The following is an 11,542-nucleotide window of genomic DNA, read 5'->3' as shown; positions in this document are numbered from 1 at the left end:
TCCCAAAAAAAAAAAAAAAAAAAAAAGAAATTGACTCATGGGAAGATTCACCCCCTGTGGAAAGATCCAGGCCCTCTTTCCATAGCCTTTGGACAGTCTGTCCATGCCTCCAGCCTTCCCTATGGTAACTTACAAGACAGCTGGGCCAGCTCAGGGAGGTTCATGGAATTGGACCACTGCAGACAAAGCCAGATCAGCCGCCCTCAACCAAGCACCTGGTCCCTACTGTACCTGGTGCAGGCATATCACAGAAAAGACATGGATGTCTGGATGGAGGGTAAATTACACATCCAGCAAAGTTTAGGGAAAAATATTTTTTGTTCTATGACTCCCATTGAGACCCCTGCCCATGAATTCAAAGTGTAAGGGAATTTCCCTCTTTATCCTGAGCCCAGTTTCCTGCAGGCAGGTGTCCTGCATTATCACAGGTTCTGGGTCGCCCCCTTACCCTGAGTTGTTCCACAGCCCACCTGCTGGGATTTGTGGAGCAAGCTGGAGCTCTGCAGGCTAAGTGGGTTTCGGTGGTGGCATATCTGAGTGTCCACCATATCTGCGACTGGTGAATGACAGGGAGCCCCCACACAGAAGCCAAGGTTCATGTGAAAAGTGAAGAGTTCCTCTTCAAAGTTTCCCTTCTTGTTAAAGAATAATAATAATAAATGTTAGAAATAATAGTGTCTTTCAAAGACTGTCTTAAAAGCCATCTTGCTTTTTCTAGTAACTCTTTGTTAAGCCCTATCCTATGTAGCTGTCAGACAAATGGGAATAAGAACATTCTATGTCCTTGTACTTTAACTAAGATATTTGTACTAGACATGCTCACAGACACATAGTATATTCTATGTCCTTGTAATTTAACCAAGATATTTGTGCCGGACATGCTCGCAGACATGTCCTAGATCACAGTCTATGCCCCTTCCTTATTTGCAAATGTTATTACTTTTCTAAGTCCTTTCACAAGCAACTTCCTCTTTTCCTTTGTTCTCTATTGCCTTTAGAAAAGTTTTAAGTCATTAGCCAATCAATTCAGTTTTAGATTCTGAGGTCTCTGGCTCCAACGAATGGAGATCAGACACAGCAGTAAGAACCCAATGCGTAAGGAATAAACATGCCTGCCTTTCCTTTGTTCATTGTACTGTTGTGGCAAGACTGCTGGCGAGGTGTACCCTTCCTGCAGAAAGTAAAATTGCCTTGCTGAGAGAACTTTTTGTCTGAATGTTAATTTTTCCTTGCAGTAGCAAGGAACAAGCATTTTACTTATAACAGTTCAGCTCCCAGCTGACTCCACTGGAGCCTTTGGGAAGCAGTCTGATTTGTTACTAGATGACTTGTTGGTGCTACTGTTGAGAACTGATGGCTCAAGAGTTCTCCATGGTGATGGAGTAGAGCACAGTAAAGGCCTTGAACACGCAGCCCAGCTCCACAGACTTCACCTGCCGCCCAGCTCCCAGCATCAGCTCGCAGTCCGAGGCCCAGGCCCAGACACACTCCCTCTACTCTTGTCTCATCTGCCCAGACCCTGGCAGTACACCTCGGTCCAACCTCAGCTGCGGCCACCCCATCAGAACTTTGCCCAAATTTCTGCAATTAACACTTCTGGTTCATTAAATAAATAAAAAGATTATGATTTTGTGGCCAATGTAACTGTGGCTCTCCTGAGACAAAACCCAATGGGGCAGGATCATCTGTGTTTGAACTCAGTGCTCCATGTGGCTTGACTCACAGGTGTGGCTAGTGTTGGAATGTTGAGGCCATCCCATCTCCACCTGCAGGGCATGACGTTTTCCTCACTCAGCCTTCCATCTCCTTTCCTCTGGACAACACCATATCTAACCACACACAACAGAGGGCAGGGGGACCCAGCAGACCGACCCCAGTACTCCATCCCAGACGCAAATGGTCCAGGGTTAAGCACATGTCTCCAGTTTGGACAACTGAAGTCCTTCCCCAGGAATTTTTTTGTTTTGTTTTTTGAGATGGAGTTTCATTCTTGTTGCCCAGGCTGGGGTGTAATGGCACAATCTCAGCTTACTACAAACCTCTGCCTCCCAGGTTCAAATGAGTCTCCTAACTCAGCCTCTTGAGTAGCTGGGATTACAGGCACAGCTAATTTTTGGTATTTTTAGTAGATATAGCGTTTCACTATGTTGGCCAGGCTGGTGTTGAACTCCTGACCTCAGGTGATCTGCCTGCCTCAGCCTCCCAAAGTGCTGAGATTACAGGCATGAGTCACCATGCCCGGTGCCCCAGGAATTTTTAACTAGACCCAGTGATAGATATCCTTCATCCTCCAGGGGCATGGATACAAGGTCAGCGCTTTGGCAGCCATGCCCTGATGTGAGGAAAAGCTGGGTAGAAGGAATGAAATCAACACAGAGCAGCAGAATAAGGAGGGAGACGTGGATCCTGATCTTGTCAGAGACACTGGTCCCCTCACTTCCACCCTGCTCAAGGCTCACTCTGTTCAACCTACTCTCAGAAAGCCATAAGTCACAGGTCCAGAAAGTATCACAAAGGCCAGACCCTGGTAAGTGGGTACAGAAGGGTAGGTAACAGGAATGGGACACTGAGGAATGAAATGGAAAGAAATCCCAGGAGAGAGTAGAGGGTAGGCTCCAGGATGGGCTGGAGAGAAAGCCAGAAAGAGGGTCAGGAAAGGATGGGGAGCAGGTGTGCATCCAGGCTGGTAGATGGATCTGTCCCCCTATGACCAGGGGACAGTGGCAACTGGAAGATGGGAGAAAACACACTGTGCTGTGTTCAGAGATTGTAGGGGAGACTCCTGGAGTGACAGTAGAGCATTGCAATCTCCCCAAGCTGGGGCCAGGGAGCTGCAGCATGAGAGGTCGCAGACTGGGGGCAGCCACCCCACAGATGGTCACCACCATAAGCACAAGGAGAAGACCAGGACCCCCTCCTGCTAGGATCAGAAGCTGACCATGCAGAAGGGCACTTCTGACTCCATGGGGGCAGAGACAGACTGGCTCAAAGCAAGTGGAGGCTGCAGAGTCCTGTATACCTGTCTGGCATCCTTCCAGCTGACCCACCTGCAGATTCCAGAGTCATGCCCCCTGTAGTTGGAACCTCCACATCATGGGACATGGATCACACCTCACTCCCAGTGGCGGGAGCTTAAGGAACACATAAAGGTTTGCAATAGCTGCTAGGAGTGTCATATGTAAATTAGAAAGGTATGGCTGAGTACAGTGGCTCATGTCAGCAATCCCAACACTTTGGGAGGCTAAGGCAGGTGGATCACAGGGTCAAGAGATCAAGACCATCCTGGCCAACGTGGTGAAACCCCTTCTCTACTAAAAATACAAATATTAGCTGGGCGTGGTAGCCCACGCCTGTAGTCCCAACTACTTGGGAGGCTGAGGCAGGAGAATCGCTTGAACCCAGGAAGTGGAGATTGAAGTGAGCCAAGATTTTACCACTGCATTTCAGCCTGGCAACAGAGCAAGACTCTGTCTGAAAAAAAAAGAAAGTTCACACACAACTGTGAGGATGTGCGGCTTTAGTGGAGGAGGCCAGCTTCTTCTGGAGAGTCAAAGCAGCCCCTCTGTCTAAGCCCTGACCCCTCGTACAGCCCTGGAAGCCAGGAGGTAGGTGTGTCCCATACCTACCATTTCCCCCAAAAGAAGAGACAATAGAGGGAAGAAATGGCAGCAACGCTGACCATATATTGGGCACTTCTCATGCACCAAGTCTGTGCCCAGCATCTGATGTGCACCTCAGTCAGGTTTCACAGCACCCCTACGAGCAGGCACAATCCAATATCCTCATCTCATGGAAGAGAAAACAGAGGCACAGAGAAGCTAAGCAATTTATCTAAGGTCACAGAGATGAGAAGAGGCAGTTTTCTGGCTTCGTTCTCTCTTGTCCCAAGGGCGGAGAAGAAAACAGGAGAAAGCCAAGAGAACATGACCCATGCCAGTAGGGCTCATAGAGCAACCTGGGCTCCACACGCAGACCCACAGCCCTAGCCCAGTATTTAATCATGTAGCGAACCACCTTATATTTGAGCAAAAACATAACTAAATTCAATTAAGCTTTATTTCTTAGCTCTAGGCTTTTTTTTTTTTTTTCTGAGACAGAGTCTCGCTCTGTCTCGCAGGCTGCAGTGGAGTGGCGCAATCTCTGCTCACTGCAACTTCTGCCTCCTGGATTCACACGATTCTCTTGCCTCAACCTCCCGAGTAGCTGGGATGACAGATGTGCACCACCACGCCTGGCTAATTTTTGTATTTTTAGTAGAGACAGAGTTTCACCATGTTGGCCAGGCTGGTCTTGAACTCCTGACCTCAAGTGATCTACCTGCCTCAGCCTCCCAAAGCGCTGGGATTACAGGTGTGAGCCACTGCACCTGGCCATCCAGGCTCTTTCTGAAAATAGTTTTATACCTATTCCTATGGCTGAAGTCACCCGATGCAAATGAGGACAAAGAGCTCAAGACCCGCTCCCTCAGCTGCAAAGCCAGGTCTAGAACACCATTCTCTTGTCTCCCTGTTCTCTCTGGTCTCCCTGCTCTCTCCTCAATGGACGCAGACTGCCAGGAGGTTGCCATCAGCTACAGCCTAATGTTTTCCCTTTCCCAAGGACCCTTTGGGTCCTCTCCAGTGGTGTGCTGGTCAATGTTTAATGACCAGTTCTTTAGGAAAATAAACAAACACAAAAACCTGACTTGTAGCATTTGCCATTTTCCATAGCATAAATATTCCTATCATGATCAGCATCAGGCTTCCAACATGATATTCCTGAATGGAATTGGGAGGACTCACCCATATCACCATTTCTCCCACAGTTGAGGAGGAATTCCAGATTAGCAGGTGGTGCTAACTGAAAGGACTTACAAGTCAACCTAACAGTCTCTCCCTAGTTTAGTTTGAAGTCAATGAGTTCACCATCCATGGAGGCTTCCAGCAGGAGGGATGCCGAGAGCAGAAGAGAAAAATCTGTCTAGGAAGGCATCCGCGGCCAAATAGACCAAGGCACCAATGTCATTAACCAAACATGTAAATGATTCAGAATGAATTCAAGAAAATCTGGTGTCAGGGTTTAAAGCATGGACTCTGGAGCCAGATGTCATGGGTTCAATTCTAACTAACTGTGAGACTTTCGACATGAAACTTAACCTGTCTGTAAAATGGAGATGGTACCAGCACCAACCCCGTAGTGGTTGTGAGAATTCAATGAGAAATGTGAACACAAAGCTTTCCACACAGTGCCTGGCATATAATAAGCACTAATACTAACAAATAATAAACACAGGTGTTAGTTATATCATAACTCAAGGCAGGTTTGTTGGCTGTTATTATCATTTAAGTGGAGGTGGAAAACAAACAATGATCAATAAGTTGTAATGGATCATTGGACTAGAAGCTCCATGAGGGCAAGAACCTTGTCCAGCTTGGTCAGTGTGGTAACTCCATACTTAGAACAGTGCCTGATGTATCTGTTAAGCAGGCACTCAATAAATGTTCTGTTATCTGTTATCAATAAATGTACCTGTTAAGTAGACACTCAACAAATGTTCCATGTTGAGTATTAGGAATATGTCATCTAATGGTGCTTAAATACTTGTATTTCTTTAACTCTTGCTTTAATTGCATCTGTTTAAAATAACCATCAGTAACCCCAGCTAATAGTAGTTATGTTTTTAGAGTCCATTTGAGTGTAAATACTGTCCTTCCCCGTTAACCACACCCATGGAACTCGCTGATGCAAAATATAATCCAGACACTACGTCCACTCAGTGGTGAGACCATCAACTAGAAAGCAAAGGGCCCATACAAAACCCTTTCTGGTATTAGCCTTACACACTTCACACCTGGAAGCGACAGACATAGCTAATCCCAGCCCAAGCCCTGACCCACCCCCACCATTCCCCGAATCAGGCCCAGAAATGATGAGAGAATGTTCTGAACCTGGGTGGGAATTGAGGGGATTTTTTTCTTCCATTTCTGCTCTGCTCCCTTCCTATCTTCTTTTCCCATCCCCCCGACCAAGTCCCCTTCCCCACACCCAGTCCCCGTCCCCACCTTCCAAAGCAACCCCCCTACACACACCCCCACCCCCCCCGCCCACTGCTCCCTCTGCCGGTCCCTCCTCACCACTCTCTGCTCTCGTAGCCTGGTTTGTTATGGCATGAAAAATGGCTCCGTGGAATAAAGATGTTTCCCCTCTGATGAGCACATTTGCAGAAGGTATGTCAGAGATCCCAGGGCTGGGGTTGGGCAGTCTTTCAAGAAAGTTGTTTTTCCTCCACTTCTTTCCTTCCCTCCCTTCTTCTCCCTCCCCTCTCCACTCCCTTACCACCCCCTCCTTCTTTGCTTACTTATTGGAAGAGTAATAAATATTGGGCCGACAGGCCCTTCTCACAGTTACAAAGCCTACCTGTAAGCGAGCTCAATAATTAGCAGTCCTGAAGATGATATATGACTTTCATTACCCTTTGGGACTGGAGACTAAATGAGGACAGAGCTAATTGCCGTGCAAAGCAGTTTGGCATGAATGAGAAAAATGCAGGCCCTGTCTCCTGCCAAAAAAGGGCCCTATTGCTGCTCTGATCTCAAGGCTGGTTTCTGCCGCAGGAGTTCACTCGGTGTCCATAAATCATGGGCTGCTTACAGCTGAAGCTGCCCTGAGTCATCAGTGAGCTATACGCTGAGTGACAGATCCCAGCCGACTGCATTAGAACTTTAACTCCCTCCTTTCTCCTCCTCCTCCTCATCCTCTTCCTCCTCTGTTTTCCATCGACCAGAAAATTAAACCCAGACTCCTCGGAGAGGGCGGCAGGAGGCTGGGGTGGTGGAGGGCAGTTGGCTTGCATTTGGTTCCCGGTGCCCACATCCACCTGCTCCCTCCCTGCACACGGTCTCCCTGGGGAAGATGGTTCTCTCCATCCTCAAGGGGAAGCAGGCCCCTCCTGGAATGCTCCAGGCCGAGCTTTTGTCCTTGGTTTGTCATCAAGACAAATGTGGCCTCCCTTCAGGCCTGCATGTCTCTCTCTTCCCCCACCACCGTTGCAGGAAATGCTTCTCTTCCCTTATAGGAGGAGGGCTGACACTAGCCACACGTGTGTCTGCTGCTGACAAATGTGCGCAAGCCTTGGAGGGCAGGGCCAGGCAGGGCAGAGCCGCCCATGACAGGGGGACACCTCCTGGTAACATTTTCTTCTCTATCCCTCACGCCTGCCCCCTTCATCGCTCCTCAAGGAGCCCTGCTTCTGAAGGTCCTGGGTGGGAAACTCACTAATGTGCAAAGCACCATCCTTGTCCTCTTCCATCCAATTCCCTGGTGGGTGAGGGAGATTCCCTCCCTGTGGGCAGACAACAATTTCACACTCAGACCTGAGCTTCCTGGCTTTTCTAAGGGCAGTCACATAATTAATTCTTAGAATTGCCAAATTATATTTGACACTTAATTTAAAACTCAAGATTCCATAATGCAAACCCTGTCCTGGCAAGAAGGGTGACATGCACACTGAACATGTAGGCAACCTGACAGCTTTGAGGGCCAGTTTTGTGTAACTCCCAGAGAGGGAAGGGAGCTGCCTTTTATTGAACACCTACTTTATATCCAGTGATTTCCATTGATTAGCTCACTTCCTTCCCACAACCCTATGAGGCAAGTACTGTTATTGCATCCAAGGACACCAAGACCCAACAAGACAAATTTACCCAAGGTCATCCTGTTAGGGAAGGGGCCAAGCTAAGATTCACAGTCTTGAGATCTTGAGAGCCCCTTACATCTTTGTGTGATTCAATTCCTCCTTCAAGCATGGAAGAAAGAATCCCCCAAAATGGAAGCCTTGGCTGCTCCATGAGGGTGGGAGTCAGAGGTGGACTCTGGCTGCTGCACATCACAGAATGCCTAGCCACAGCAGCTTACATGGTGCAGGTTATTTGTCCCTCTTAACAAGAGACCCAGAGGCAGGGCTGTCCAGGGCTGATGCAACTCAATGATGACTTCAAGAACCCAGACTCTTTCTATTTTCCTGCTTCACCATCCTAGCATTCTAACATTCTAACTTTTTGCATTTTGGTTGCAAAGTGACCTCTGCAACATCAAGCATCATATCTTCAGTCCAGGGAGGGAAGAGGTTTTAGAGAAAAGGGATAAAAGGAATTCCCCCAGCCAAGGCTTTGTCTTTTTATTTGGGAAGAGAAACCCTCCACAGCAGACTACCTCTTGCCTGTGATTGGCCAGATTCCATTTCTCTCACCTTCTTCCCACTCACACCAGTCATTGGCCAAGGGAATGAGTTGCCATGACTTGTTTAGACCAATCATGATTCATCTCCTGGGACTGGGGTAGGGCCCTTGGTTCTTGCCTCCATAAGATCAAAGAATCTCCAGTTGCCAATTACACAAGTCACATTGTTAACAGGGAAGGAGCAGGGATGGCTGTTGGATATGCAGTGGACAGTGTCTGCCATACCCAGCTCTTACCCTTAGCCACCTCTTGGTCTGATGGAAGAGACCTGAGTCCCAGCTGGAGAATGACTCTGATATTCTGGGTATGTGCACAGACAGCTTTGAGGAGTTTCGGAAATTGGTTCCCTTCTAAGCTACCATTATTTCTGGGGTCTGTCTACCCCAACACCCCAAAACCCCTAAGAGGGAGAGGGGAATTTGTGCCTTGTCCTCTGGACCTGGGTCTATGGATCTATGTGTGAATGGACAGGGGTGACCCTATGATCACTCCCCCATGGGTAAGCTCCAGAGCAGGCTGTGGACTTTGCTTGGGACAGACTATGTCCTGAGTGGGTAACTCTAGAAACCAGTGTGCCTGGGTATCAAAATGGGAGCCTGGACATCTTATCTATACATCTCACACTCCTGCTTTGTAAAATCATTGGCAAGGGGGTTGTTCCCTTCCCACCTCCCTCTGTAGCTGGGGCATGATGGGGCATCCCCCCAGTTCTGGTACTCATGGGAAAGTTCTTATCACTGTCTCCTTCCTATCCAGCTGGCGACAGATTCACTTGCCAGGAGGGGCATCTGTCAGGAATCAGGCAGGAACCATGCAGCACACTTGACAGTAAGGAGCTCATCACCTGTCCCACAGGACTACAAAGGCCATTTCTGGGATCCTGGCTGCCTCTCTCATTCACCCCAAAATTTTGGATACTTTCCAAAACTTCTTCAGGTGTCTCCTCCATGTGGATGGGAAGGATGGTGGGAGGTTTCTGAGCCCTGTAGCCCCACCTCAGCCATCCCCCCAGGTGCAAACTGGGTCACATCTCTCTTTCCTTGAGACTTCAGTGGCTTCCCATAATCCTGAGACCAAAACTCAAAACTCTTTACCTTGACCTACAAGTGGAGTGACCGTCATCCCAACAATATTATTAGAAGAGCGACCTTTCAGTTTCAATGCATTCTAGTCTGGATGATAAATTACATGGTCACCTTATCACACAGCAGGCTTTGTGTGTCCCCAGCCTCCTCTCCTCCAGCTGGCTCTGCTTACCTGCCTTGCTCCAGCCAGGCAGAGCAGTTCCATGAGGCAGTCACGCTCTTGCCCACCACACCACCCTCATGCACACATTACCTCCACCTGGAACACTCTACCCCATTTCTTCCCCTGCCTAATTTCTACTCAGCTCTCAGGTCTGATTTAGAAGTTCCTTCTTTTCAGAGAAGTCTTCCTTTATCGCCCAAGAACCTTAAATTAGGTCCTCCCTCTCTCCTGTCATACAAATGCTTATTTCTCATAGTGCCAGAATCATCAGCTGTATCTGTTTCCCCCACTCGATTATAAGCACCATGAAGGCAGAGATCACTGTATCTCTAGAACCTAGCATGGGGCTGTTGCCCCATAACCATATGTTTTATGAATGAATAAATGGATGAATGAAAACACAGTGTTTCCCATAAATGCACGCACGCACACACACACACACACACACCTCTCCAAGATACCAAGCCCACCGCAGTCATCTCCAGGGAGATGTAATTATGGCACAATCTGAGCTTCAAAGCAGCAAAATAAGCCATCTGAGTTGCTTACCCCAGGAAGGGTTCAAACAAGGGCCATCTGTCAGGAAAGGAGACATGGAATGAGGAATACTGCCTCGCAGGCTTCTCCATGCCCAATTCTCATCCTCCCTCATGCAGGATATCAGCCAGATTACCTCCAACTCCAGACCACCACATTCAGCACCACAGTGAACATCTCAGTATGTGTCCCCTTACGGACTTGTGGGAAAATTCCCTGGAATAGAGATGTCCCAGGTAGCTGAACTGATGGCCCACTGGGGATGTATATACTTAATTGAATTAATCCCCTTCTTTTCTTTCTTTCTTTTCTTTTTTTTTTTTTTTTTTTTTTTTTTTTTTTTTTTTTTTTTTTTTTTTTTTTTTTTTTTTGGCTTGCAAAAGTTCTAGAATTCTTGAATTGATTATCCATCTTGACAAAGGAGGCCTGGTAAAAAATAAATAAATAAATACACTTTTCTTCTTTCCTGCAATAGACTGAATATATAGGCCCCACAAAATTCATTCTAACCCCCAAGATGATGGTATTAGAGAGTGATAACTTTGTGAGGTGAATAGGTCCGAATGGTAGACTCCTCGTGCATGAGTTTAGTGCAGTTATCAAAGAGACATCAGAGAGATCCCTTGTGCCTTCCACCATGCGAGTTACAGTGAGAAGACAGTGCAAGGAATCAGACCCTCATCAGACACCAAATCTGCCAGCACGTTGATCTTGGATTTCCCAGACTCCAGAACTGTAAGAAATAAATTTCTATTGTTTATAAGCCATGCTGTCTGTGGTATTTTGTTATAGCAGCCTGAAAAGACTAAGACATATGCCAGGTACCACAGGAAATGCGCTGCCTGTTATAGACAAATCTTCTATGTGCCATTGTTCACCCTTTTAAAAAAGGCCTCAGAATGAGCTGGGCACTATGGAGGTGGGAAATGTCAACCTTTGCATACTCCCTGGCATAGGGAAGGAGAGAGCAAGAGAGAAAAAGGAGAGAACTCTGATAAAGGCTGGGTTTTCTGGGAGTATAATGCCTCTCCTGGAGGCCCATGGAAAACCCCATAGTATAGAACACTAGGTTGGGCTCCTCCAAGACCTGGGCTGGGGTTATAGCAGCAACCAGACCCTTCCCAGTCCAAGAGAGACCCACACTCCAGCCAGGAGACACAGGCAGGTCTCTGGAGCCTATAGGATTACTGTGGAAGTGGAGGGGGAGGCAGGAGTCCAGATCAGCACCAGCAGACTCAAAACAGAAAAGCCTTTCTGGTTAGGAAGGCTCTACACTATCTTCCTAACTAGAACTACAAAAGGCAATTATTTGGCTCATCTGCAGCCTGTCCATGGCCAGCCCAGGCTTGATGGACTTGAATGTGGACATCAAGAAATTTAGCAGATGACCATGTGGATGGTATGGCATTTCCCATGAGCAGTAAAAAGGACGGACTCTGTCCCAGCCACAGGCAGCTTTCCAGACTCCAGCAGAATGCTTTCAGACATGCAGACAGATGTGAAGACAGACATGTAGAGAGATGTGAAGACAGACATGCCG

The sequence above is a fragment of the Cebus imitator genome, unplaced genomic scaffold, assembly GCF_001604975.1.
Source record: "Cebus imitator isolate Cc_AM_T3 unplaced genomic scaffold, Cebus_imitator-1.0 Scaffold11, whole genome shotgun sequence".
NCBI lineage: Eukaryota > Metazoa > Chordata > Mammalia > Primates > Cebidae > Cebus > Cebus imitator.
The sequence above is the reverse complement of the archived record's forward strand: the minus strand, read 5'-3'. Positions refer to the sequence as shown.